We start from the raw sequence: 10,925 nt of genomic DNA, 5'->3' as shown, positions 1-10,925 counted from the left end.
CCTTATAGCTCCACAATCATACTTTAGAAAAATAAAAGAGTTTTCAGTTAAAGATAGCCCACCTCGCTTGCTTAGATATCACAAAACACAATTCAATGTAACTCTCGCTCCTTGTGCTCACGTACGCACGACAACCCTTATCAACAACACAATAAAATCAGCCCTTCATCACAACCATTATCATGCATGCGCTAACGTTCCTTTCATCGTCTCTTTAATTTTTACCCATCCCAAACGTTTATCAATACAAGGAAACACACCATAGCATACATCAACAAACAACGCATCACTTCATCATAGAATGAATTCCTTAACAAATATGCATCATGTATATCCTTCAAGACTTAACAACAAAGATTATTTTTGTAAGATAGAAATCTGGCAGAACAGCGCAATCATTATGTAAAAATTATTAAAAATTAATCCGACCTCTGCTGGGGCTGAAATTTTACCGAAATAAAGTAAACACATCAAATATCATACAGTTAAAATTTCACATCAAACTCACATCTTTAGCTCGGTCAAATCAAAAATGAAACTTACTAGACGAGAATACAAATTCTGGCAGAATTGCGCAGTCAACTTCAAAAATTCATTAAAAATTCATACCTTGAGTTGGAGAGAATTTGGACGAAGAAAGCTTGATATTTCGAATGGAATGATAGAATGAGAGTGTGGGTGTGTGAATTTTGTGATGTTTTATAGTTGGGGTCGTATGCAAGGGAGAAATGGAGAAGATGGTGGAAAGAAGAAGATGTTTTATATGTGAATTCGCGATTCTGACCTTTGCGTGGCGACCACTGCGCGACGTGCAACGACCACTGCACGTGTTACAAAAGCGGCGCATCTCCAACGGACCGCTGCAGCCCGCACAGTGACCACTCAGTCCGCCCTAAGGCCCGACCTGCTCCTGCACATGTGTGCAATTGTGCAGCGGCCGCTACGAGTTAATTTTTTTTATGTGTGCACAGAAAATTAACAAGAAAAACAAAAAAACAAAACGAAGGAAATAAAAACAAATTGGTTTGCCTCCCAACAAGCGCATTTGTTTTAAGGTCGTTGGTTCGACTTGAAGTGGCCTAACTAAGTGGACGGATGAACGACTCTAGTGCTGAAAACCACGAAGGGACCATTTTGTTCCAAATGTTTCTCCACCATTTGTATTTTCCGTTCGAGTTCTTGAGCACATAGACTTTGGGATCGGCTAGAGTTTGGGACATGTTCTTGTCTTTCTTCTTCCTCTTAGACTTTTCCTGCAAGGGGGGTTGAGCATGATTAGGCTTGTCATTTTTAGGAACTTGAGGAAGAGTATGGACAATAAAGATAGAAAGGGTTTATAGAATCCTCCATTCTTCAATTAAGCACCTAGTAATGAACTGGCTGGGATCTCTTTGCTTCACTGCCATCTCCCTTTGGATGATCTCGCTGCAATGGTGAGACAACATAAGGTCGGCTTTTGTAGGCTTTTTCTTTCTCATCACAGCCTCCCTTAGTAGCTTCACGTACCTAGGTATTTCCTGCAACGATTCAACGAGAAGAATATTAGTATGGACCTTACAAAACATCTTTACAAAATGCTTGAATTACTCTTCAAGCTAGAACTTCTTCTTCGTCTGGAAGGGGAGTACAATCCCGTTGTGCTGCACGAGGTCTTTCTTGGCGGGCGCCTCTACCTCTTTAGTGGCGGGCCACTGCGTGGTGTGCGGCTGTCCGCTAGGTGTCGGGCAGAATCCGAACTGTGCCCCAGTGGCAGCCCGCTGCTCAGTGTGCGGCAGTCCGCTGGATGTCGGGCAGTCCCTAGTTTTCTTTCCGGAGGTGCTGCCTACGTCCTTATTCTGCTTGGCGACTCACTTCTTGTTTATGTCTGCCACTCGTGCTGCTGCCTTTGGCTTGTCTTCCTCAATTTTTTGTTGGACTTGGTCCATTTGTTTCTTTATGTTCGAAATGGCAGTGTCAATTGTGGTTATTCCGGCCTCGAGGTTGTTCAACCTTGCTTCAGCGACTCCTATCTTGGTATCGTTGGCTTTCCTATCTTGTACTAGCACTTCCAAAAATCTTCATAATTCTTTGGTCATACTTCTCATCCTTCTTGATAGGCTCAACTACTCCACCTTTGCTCACATTAAATCCTGTGTGGGGTTGCAAGGAATTATTATTAGAGTACGAAAGGTTAGGATGAGGACGGTTCCCATTATAATTATTGAAATTACCACCCTCTGGTTAGGGCAATAATTGTTGTTGTAACCCCTATTGGGACTGCCTCCTTGTTGCACGTAGTTTACATCTTCCACAAGAGCGGGAGGAGCGTCGGGTTTGGTGACCGCAATAATGGAGAACGGTGGAGCCGGATCCTCTCTTCTAGATGTGTCCATTTGGTCAACCCCGAACTCTAAGCTCGGCCAATTCCTTAGCGAAAGAACTCTCTTCAGCCTCCTCTATGGCTGCCACTCTTCTTGAGCTGTGCCTTTCTTTCGACCACCCCCATACGGTTGGTGGAGAACTCCTCAATCACTGCCATGGCATCCGGTCCACTCTTCAGCAAGAATCCCCCATTTGCCCCTGAATCCAACATAGTGCAAATTTTTCCTTAAATCCATTATAAAGGATTCCTACCTGATGATCCATGGTGAAACCGAGTTTGGGGCACTTGCGAAGGAGGCCTTTGAAACGAGCAAACACCTCGTAGAGGGGCTCGTCGGGGCCTTGCATGAACAGGTAGATCTCACTCTTGAGCTTTAAGATTGTGCCTGGCGGGTAGTACTGGTCGAGGAAGGCAGCCACTATATCTTTCCATGTGGAGACTTGTTCTATGGGAACACACTCAAACCACTCTTTAGCAGAATCAATCAAAGAAAAGGGGAAGAGTCTTACCCTTATGGCATCATCTTCGACACCATTTAATTTCAGAGTGTTGGCAATTTCCACATACTTCAAGAGGTGGCGGTTGGCATCTTCTGTGGCCCTACCTGCAAAAGAAAACTACTCAACCCTTTGTATAAGGGGCATTCGCAGCTCAAAATTGTTAGCATCAATGTGAGGGCCTTCGGGAAAAGAACATGTGCATCACGGGCACTATCTTCTTATCCTTCTTTTCCTGCGCCTCGCGGGGAGCCTTTTCTGCTTCTCTCTCATCCATCAGCAACTTGACCATGGCTTGAATCCTCTCTAGCTCTGTTCTGTCTGCCATTGATCCTTGCTCACTTCTTATTTTCCTTCGGGTCCTTTCAAGTTCGGGATCGAGCATCTCTAAGGTGTTCTTCCCAGAATGCATTCGCATACACAACCTGAAGAAACAAAACAAAAACAAATTAAACTAAAATTAAAAACAGAAAGCAATTAAAAACCAAAGTAGTAAAATTATCCATTTGAAGATTTCAATCACAAAGTGAATGTATTCCCCGGCAACGGCGCCAAAAACTTGATACACTTTTTATTAGCACTATAAATACCTACAAGTATACAGAGTAGGAATAGTATAGCTAAAGTGTCACGACCGCCCCCTAGAGTTAATAAAAACGGGCGATCGCGACTTAAAGGGGTTTAAATGAACGGGCTTAGAAGGCTAAGGTTTCGATAAAAGTCTGACCAAAATTTAAGTCTAATAATTAAACGACCAACGATATCTATATTAAAATAAATGAAAAGACCAAAGGTTTGACATTAATAAAAAGGGTAACGAGTTCTCAACATTTAATCAAAAAGATCCATAGTTAAGTAAAAATGTACGTAAAGAAAATATCACAGCGGAAGCATCCAAGAGAAGAGTGAAGTCATGTGTGAAGACACAACGACACTCGAAGTTTCAAAACAACCATATTATTATTTCTGCTCAACACCACCAACCGCTCGTCGCTGCTCAACCTGCACATAGAGAAAACATATGCAGGGCTGAGTACTATAAAAATAATACTCAGTGGCTCATGCCCGAAAATATTTTAAATAAAAGTACATATTATCATGCCATACGTAAGTAACCATCGGGGTTTTGCTTTGGAAAGGCCCGAGGCACCAAAAATATTTTCCATTGTTCAAAATAGCGACTGCGCAGTCATTTTTCCCCATCGTCGTCCATATCTGCCAATACATGACAAGGAATGCGGCCGCAAACCAGGTCACTAGACCGGCCAGCCCGTACGCTAGCACACAGTCTACCATAGGTGTACACTAATCCAAGTAGGGTTTGCGGCCCTACGAGGACCCGAATTCGATTTATATAACAGTGGCAACAGCCACATCAGATAGGCACGTTAAAACAAATCACGCCATGATAATCGCTTAAAACCACCCTTATAGCTCCACAGTCATACGTAAGAGAGTTTTTAGTAAAAGAGAAACCCACACATAGTGTAGGGTAGAAAAGAAGCCCACCTCGACCGTTTTGATTTCAACTACTGCCTTTCCTTTGCTATCACGCTTCGAGCACGAGTTATCACATTTAAATAATATATATGACTTATCAGTCACAACTATTGACTTAATATTATGCATGTCCCTATCGTTTTCCTTTTTCCCATCTTTGAACATCACATCACGTCATCACATATATCAATCATGTAATTCACTTATAGTAACATAGTGTTTTTGTAAAGATAGGAATCTGGCAGCACTGCGCAACCATTTTATAAAATTTACTAAAAATTCACCCGACTTCCGTTGGGGCTAAAATTTTACCACAAGGCAGAAGACTCATCAAATAACTTCCATTTTAATTTTCATGTCAAAATACCCCTTTTAAGTCGGTCAATTAAAAGACGTAACCTACTGGTCGAGAAAACAGTTTCTGCCAGAAAAGCGCAGTCAATTTTAAAAATTCACCAAAAATTCATCTTTCGTCCAAAAGAATTGAAATTCACACACAACACAGAACACATCATGCAGTTTACTCAGGAAAAAGAATCGATCAAATCGGAGTTCATTTGGTCGGTCAAATACATATCGGAACATACTGTCCGAATTTACAGTTTCTCATGCCTTTAGAAATTCGAATTAGGGTTTTCACCCACTTATTCAAAATCAACCTTTTCATGGTTTTAACACACAAACATGCTCAAAAGGGTCCTTAGACACATATTTTCATGAAATCACATATCATTCACCGAGGATTCATTAAATCATCAAACAATTCATTCAAAACGCAATCATATACACAATCACAAATTCCCACCGATTAAATCCCTTAGATCTGCATTCCCTACACTCTCTACATGCATGAGAGAACAAAAGAAGAGTTGGGATGGAGAGGATGAAGAATAGAGGCTTGATTGTACCTTTCTTGAACAAAACAATCGGTAGAAACGTTTAAAACTCTTGGTTCTTCGACAAACTCTTGGCGAATCGAAAGGATCTTGAGTTGAATGGAAGAACAAGTGTGGGAGAGTGAAGAAGAGGGGAGGGGGCGTGTGAGAGGGAGTGTAGGCGTGTGTTTAGTGAGGTTAGGGTTAGGTTCTTATTTATAGAGCTTGAAAATATCCCACAATTAATTAGAGAATATTTGGGAGAATAATTGTAATGAAGATTGAGATTTGATGGAGGGGAAATGGCGTGAATAAGGGGGAAGAATTAAGGAGGATTTTCGAAAATCATGGCTATTTAATTAGCCCATGATTTTATTTGGTATTTTCACGGAGCAGAATAAAATAATACGGAGCAAGAAAATTAATAAAAATCCTCCCAAACAATATGGAAATAGGCGTGTTATTCAATTCCTCCCACAAGGAATAAATTTCCAAATCTTTAATAAAATAAGATAGGGAAAGATTTGCTAGGATATTCCAATTAAAACATGGAAAGAAATAATTAAGGGATCAAATGAATAATGAATAATTTCTTCTCCCACAAGTAAGGAGATTTCGAAATCTCCTTAGGAAAATTAGTGGGGGCCGATTTTCTCAAGAAGGAAATAGGATAATTAGGCTTTGGATTTAATTGGATAATTATCCCAAGCAAATAATTAAATCCAAGAAATAGAATTCCTCTCCTTAAAATAATAGTGGTCGAAATTTCCACAATGAAAGGGGCAAGGTAATTATTTATGATACTAATTAAATCTCACTCCCCAAAGATAATATAATTCACCGCAATATATCTCATTCCCCGACAATTAATTAAAGCCACGTCATAAAATCAACGGTTTTTACTTAGTCAAAACAAATTAGGTCACCAAAGTATGCACAAAATAAATCGTCATTTAATTGCGGCAATCAAAGCAATAAATACAACGTCTTAGGGTTCGAAAATTAGGGTTCGAAAAGCGGGGCGTTACATCCTACCACTCTTAAAAGAAATTTCGTCCCGAAATTTGGCACTCTCATGGGAAGAGTTCTGGGTATAATTCCATCATCTTGTCCTCAAGCTCCCACGTGGCTTCTTCGTGCCCGTGGTTTCTCCACTGTACCTTCACGTAGGCAACTGGTTTATTTTTAACGTTCTTGATCTTTCGGTCTAGAATCGTTTGGGGTCTCTCCTCGTAGCTCAAGTCCGGGTTCAACGCGACTTCCTTGTAGTGAATCACGTGCTTCGGGTCAAACACATATTTCCGTAACTGCGAGACATGAAAGACGTTGTGCACGTTCCCAAGGCTTGGAGGTAGCGCCAAGCGGTATGCAACAGGACCCACTCCTTCAAGGATTTCATAAGGTCCAACGAATCGCGGTTTTAGTTTTCCCTTGACACCAAAATGCGTTACCCCTTTCGACGGGGATACCTTGAGAAAGACCTTGTCGACCGCTTGAAATTGTAAGTCGGTTCGTCGCGCATCCGCGTATGACTTCTGTCTGTCTTGAGCTTCTTTTATCCTCGTACGAATTTGTCGGACGATTCCAACCATTTCTTCGACTGCGTCGGGCCCGAGTACCCTTCTCTCACCGACTTCGTCCCAGTAGAGCGGGGATCTACACTTTCTCCCGTACAAGGCTTCGTACGGCGCCATGTTTATCGTTGCCTGGAAGCTGTTGTTGTAGGCGAATTCGATCAATGGGAGTGCAGACTCCCAACTCCCTCCTCGGTCCAACACCGCGGCTCTTAACATATCCTCGAGGGTTTGGATCGTTCTTTCGGATTGCCCGTCCGTCTGCGGGTGAAAAGCCGTGCTGAAGTTCAGTCGAGTGCCTAGTTCACGTTGTAGGCAAATCCAGAATCTTGACGTAAACTTCGGGTCACGGTCAGACGTGATCGTCACGGGGACTCCATGTAGTCGCACTATTTCCTTTATATACACTTGAGCTAGCTTGTTTGATCCGTAGGTTATGGGTATCGGTATGAAGTGCGCACTCTTGGTGAGTCGGTCTATAACTACCCATATGGCAGTATTCCCTCTTTGCGTCTTTGGCAAGGCCGTCACAAAGTCCATGGCAATGTGCTCCCACTTCCACTCGGGGATTTCTAGTGGTTGCAACCTCCCATACGGTCGTTGATGTAGAGCCTTCACCTGTTGGCAGGCTAAGCAGCGCTCCACGAAGGCCGCTATGTCCCTCTTCATACCATTCCACCAAAAGGACTTCTTCAAGTCTTGGTACATTTTCGTACTTCCTGGGTGGGCGGTGTAAGGGGTCTCATGAGCTTCGCTCATCACTTCATTTTTGAGTTCTTCGTCGTCCGGTATGCATAGTCTTCCTCTGAAGGTAAGCGCGTTGTCACCTTCTTCATTAAAGTTCCCAGATTCGCCGGTTCGCACTTCTATACGAACTTCCTCTAGTTTCGCATCAATTCGTTGCGCTTCGACGATTCTTGTCCTTAGATCAGGTTCAACAACTAAAGTGGCGATTCGAGCTTCCACTGTTTCTGGTGCTCTCACCACTTCCAAACGCATCTTACTAAACTCGCGGACTAAGTTTTCTTCTTTGGTGAGCAAAGTGGCCAATTGGGAATGACTCTTCCGGCTCAAGGCATCTGCCACTACATTTGTCTTGCCAGGGTGGTAGTTGATACCACAATCGTAGTCCTTCACCAATTCGAGCCACCTTCGTTGTCGCATGTTTAAATCCTTTTGCTCGAAGAAATATTTCAGGCTTTTGTGGTCCGTAAAGATTTCACATCGAACTCCGTAGAGATGATGTCTCCAAATCTTTAAGGCGTGTACCACTGCTGCTAACTCCAAATCGTGGGTTGGATAGTTCAACTCGTGTGGCCTCAATTGCCGGGATGCGTAAGCAATCACCTTGTTGTTTTGCATCAACACACATCCAAGTCCCACCTTCGAAGCGTCCGTGTATACCACGTAGTTCACTCCAGGTTCGGGTACGGCTAAGATTGGTGCACTAGTTAGCTTTTCTTTCAAGAGTTGGAAACTAGCCTCGCACTCGGGAGTCCAATTGACTTTCACTCCCTTCTTGAGTTGTTGTGTCATGGGTCTCGCTATCTTAGAGAACCCTTCTATAAACCTTCGATAGTATCCCGCCAAACCTAGAAAACTCCGAATATCGTTGGGTGTCGAAGGTGCTTTCCACTGTTGCACCGCCTCAACCTTAGCGGGATCTACTCGAATTCCTCCTTTCGACACGATGTGGCCAAGGAAATTTACTTCCTTTAGCCAAAACTCGCACTTGCTGAATTTAGCGTACAACTTCTCGCTCCTCAAGGTCTCCAAGGTGATTCGCAGATGTTCCTCGTGCTCTTTCTCGTTCTTCGAGTAAACTAGCACGTCATCAATGAACACCAAGACAAACTTATCCAAGTAGGGATGAAACACTCGGTTCATCAAGTCCATGAACACCGCTGGTGCATTCGTCAAACCGAACGACATTACGACAAATTCATAGTGACCATATCTCGTTCGAAAGGCCGTCTTCGGTATATCCTCTCTTCGGACTCTCAACTGATGGTACCCGGACCTTAAGTCCATCTTAGAAAATACACCGGCTCCTCGAAGTTGATCGAATAGGTCATCTATCCTCGGTAGTGGATATTTGTTCTTGAGCGTCATCTTGTTCAGCTCCCTATAATCGATACACATTCTCATCGATCTGTCCTTCTTTTTCACAAAAAGCACCGGCGCGCCCCATGGTGAAACACTGGGTCTAATAAAACCCAGGTCCATAAGCTCTTGGAGCTGTATCTTGAGTTCTTCTAACTCCTTAGGCGCCATTCTGTATGGTGCCTTAGACACAGGTGCCGACCCTGGTGCTAGATCGATTGTGAACTCCAATTGCCGATCTGGCGGTGGTCTAGGCAAAGCTTCGGGAAAAACGTCCGGGAATTCCTGCACGACGGCTACGTCTTCCATTTTCCTTTCTCCTTTCTCCTCTCCTTGTAGATAGACGAGATAAGCAGGATGTCCTTTCTTCACCAACGTACTAGCTTGAAGTGCGGAGATGATAGAGGTTAGCCGATTCATCGATACTCCATGGTACAAGGCGGGTTCCTTGCCCGGGGCTTGTAGAGATATCTGTCTCTCCTTACAACGAATCGTCGCAAAATTCGAGGTCAACCAATCCATCCCTAAAATTACGTCGATGTCTCCAATCGCCATAACTTGCAGATTGTGAGCGACTAACATAAGGCCTCCCATCATAATTTCTACGTTCGGGCATGTTCGTGAGATTTCTATTGTCCCACCTACTGGTGAAGACACTACCAGCTTATGTTCAGATTTGTTAACAGGCAAGCTCAAAGTATCCACACATAAGTCAGATATGAATGAATGCGATGCGCCCGTATCAAACAACACAATGATAGGAGTGTCGAGGATTTTACCCATACCTGCCAGGTTTCCGTTCTCCTGGTTCCCTTGTTCGGTCTTGGGTTGTTTCCGACTCAAGGCGTATGCTCTAGCCTGAGAGGGAAGTCTTTGGCGGTAGGGCTGCTGCTGTCGCGGAGGTTGGTCGCGATTTCCCCTTGATTCTATTTGCGGCACTCTTGGCTGCATGCGGGGTCCTTGAGGGTTCTGCCTCGATCCCATTGTTATCCCCTTGCTCGGACACTCTCTAGAGAAGTGCCCGTTAAATCCACAGTTAAAGCACTTAGGGGTGCTCTGGATTCTACACTCTCCAAAGTGGTACTTGGAGCATACGTTGCATTGGGGTGGCTTAGGTCGGAAGTCGCCTCTCTGGCTAGACGAGTTCTGCCCTCCACTATACTGTGGTCGGTTCTGGGTGGCCTGGTACCTCCTGTTGTCGTACGGGATTCCATTCCCCTCCCACTTCCTCTTCTCTCGGGAGTGGTGTGGTGGAGGTAGTGCCATGGTAGTGTTTTCCTTCACTCTCTCCTTGGGCATAGCTGCCTCAATGTCTAGAGCAAGGGCCAATGCTTCCACGTAAGGAAGTCTCCCACGACTGGCCAACGACATCCTTATCTCTGGTCGTAGTCCCTCCCGGAACTTCTCGGCCAGTTTCTCATCGGTATCGACTTGGTCAGGTGCGTACCGGGTCATGTTGTTGAGCGCACGGTCATACTCGGTCACTGTCATGCGTCCTTGGGTCAGATTGTAGAACTCTGATGCCTTTGCCTTCCGATAGCTCTTGGGCACATACTTATTGTATATCTCTGTCTTGAAACCTTCCCAGGTCATCCCCTCTGCTTGATCTCGGGGCATTGTTTTCATCCTGGTGTCCCACCAGAAGTCAGCGGCCTCGGTTAGTTGGTAGGTCACACAACTCAACCGTTCCTTATCGTTGCATCCTAGGATTGCGAAGATGCGCTCCAGTGCGCGTATCCATGATTCGGCCTTGGCTGGCTCTCCCATTCCATCAAAGACGGGAGGTTTCTGACCTAAGAACAACTTCACGATCTCACGGTCAACCGGAGGTGGAGAAGGCGGTGGGGGAGGGATGGGTTGCGTCACACTCTCCTCCATCGCCTGAGGGGTAGATTCGGGGTTCCCACGTCTTACGTTACGTCTGGGCGGCATTCTGATTAACACGAGAATTATTAATGCATTTATTCGAAATCCCAAAAAAAGGGGTGGTATAGTTGAAGAGTGGAAATCAAAG

At 44.3% G+C, this 10,925-nt stretch overlaps 1 long non-coding RNA gene across 1 annotated transcript; it reads right to left on the bottom strand.

The window, feature by feature from the left end:
• Positions 1 to 721: 721 nt before the first annotated feature.
• On the bottom strand, positions 722 to 2,414 carry LOC121768502. The gene is made up of 4 exons (XR_006043377.1): positions 2,214 to 2,414; positions 1,588 to 2,129; positions 1,366 to 1,517; positions 722 to 1,253 (listed from the first exon to the last, which is right to left on the bottom strand). It is a non-coding gene; the product is annotated as an uncharacterized LOC121768502 (long non-coding RNA).
• Between the last annotated feature and the right edge of the window lie 8,511 nt (positions 2,415 to 10,925).

This window comes from Salvia splendens, chromosome 15, assembly GCF_004379255.2.
Source record: "Salvia splendens isolate huo1 chromosome 15, SspV2, whole genome shotgun sequence".
NCBI lineage: Eukaryota > Viridiplantae > Streptophyta > Magnoliopsida > Lamiales > Lamiaceae > Salvia > Salvia splendens.
This window is presented reverse-complemented; position numbering and strand designations above follow the sequence as displayed.